Below are 1,598 nucleotides of genomic sequence, written 5' to 3'. Positions count from 1 at the left end.
GGATCCCGGTTCTCTCACCCCTGACTAAGAGGTCTCTGGGGTGCATTCTCTACACTGATTCCAAAAGGTCCCCATGGGGCTAGCTCCACGTGGCATAGCAGTAGTTGAGTCGATAACACACCCTTTATTGGCTCCTTTTTTCCCCTGTCTTACTCCCCCACCTCCCCTTTTGGTGTTTTCTAGAATCACTTCCCAAATAGATCTCAGGGGCTGCTCGTGGGGAACCCACACGAAGACAGCTGGGATGGTCCTCTGACGCCTGGCCATTCTCACCATCCGTTGTCAGATCTCCCCACTTCCTCCTCCCCTCCAGCTCTCATCCACACAGCCGGTGAAGACAATGTTCTCTCTGTCCAGTCTTCTGGCTCTGCTCCTGAGAATCTTATACCTTATGCTGGGAACCGTGGATTCTTTCATGCCTAAATGAAATTCCTATGAAACCAACCTCTTTTCCAGCTGCTTACCCAAGTGCCCGAAGCTGTCAAAAACCCATCCAAACTTGCAGCCCAAGCAACCCCCATTTAGACAATTTTGATCCCAGGGAGAAATGCTGCACACTGAGTGGTTGGAAAGTTCATTGAAAATCAGCAAAAATAGAATTTAATTGTGCCCAGGTGGGGGCAGTCCATCTTCTCTCGGGGGTGACAGTCAGCCTTTCCTGAGGGAAAGCACACCTGCTTCTCCATAGACCACCTACGCCAGAAGGACCCTCCAAAGCTGGCCACCTCCAGGGAGACGCCGCAGTCCATAGGAGGGTTTTGTTTTCGGTCTCTGTGAGGATCTCTGGCACTTCCCATGCTGTGGCTCCCTCTCCCTTCTCTTCCTCCGTTGTCCTTCAACTCCTGGTAGTTCAGCTCACAGCAACCCGGGAAGAGTCACGGTCACCCTAAAATACCTTCCGGGGCACACAGCCCTCCAGCTCTAGCAGCTCCGGCCAGCCTTCGTATTTGTTCATGTCTCGGTTGTTCTTTAAGAACAAGAGAGAGGACAGAGAGAAATACTGACAATGGGCTCACACCTGCATTTGCACTGTGCTTTTTAAAACCTAAATGCTTTCACTCAATTCATCCTCACCACTGCCCCACGAGAGGGGTTGTGTTGGCTAGTACCAGCCCATTTCATAGATGGGGAAACTGAGGCGCAAAGGGGATGCAACTAGCCCAAGGTTTCAGAGATGGGATCAGAGCCTAGTCACTGCCTGTCATGGCAGGGGCAGAGGGACGTCAAGTGTGGGGGCGGGGTCAGAGTGCTTTAGCCCCTCTCCCAATTAAGCCACCAGCCTCTCTAGGACATCCCAAAGAATAATAACAACAATGAAAAGAAGCATGCTAGCAATTCTTGAATGCTTGCTCTATGGCAGGCACAAGGTGCCTTATGTATTTAATCCTCACAATAGCCCTAAGAAGTGCATGCTATTATCATCCCATTATATAGATGGGAAAACTGAGGCACAGAGGGCCAATGTAATTATGGCCACCCAGTTGGTATGTGGTAGTACCACTATGCAGCATTAATTAATATTAATAACAAATATAAAGAGAATAAAATTAGTTAAGATTGTGTTTTAAATGCTCTGGCTTAGTTTATTGGAAGAAAAC

The 1,598-nt window shown here is 49.0% G+C and overlaps 1 protein-coding gene across 3 annotated transcripts in view; it reads right to left on the bottom strand.

Annotated features, from left to right (window-relative positions):
- Nucleotides 1-1,598, bottom strand: part of FAM3D (FAM3 metabolism regulating signaling molecule D) — a 43,478-nt gene that overhangs the window by 4,566 nt on the left and 37,314 nt on the right. The gene's annotated exons all lie outside the window — the stretch shown is intronic.

This window comes from Hipposideros armiger, unplaced genomic scaffold, assembly GCF_001890085.2.
Source record: "Hipposideros armiger isolate ML-2016 unplaced genomic scaffold, ASM189008v1 scaffold_187, whole genome shotgun sequence".
In the NCBI taxonomy this organism is placed as follows: Eukaryota; Metazoa; Chordata; class Mammalia; order Chiroptera; family Hipposideridae; genus Hipposideros; species Hipposideros armiger.
Note: the sequence above shows the minus strand (reverse complement) of the source record. Positions and strands in the feature narration are given on the sequence as shown.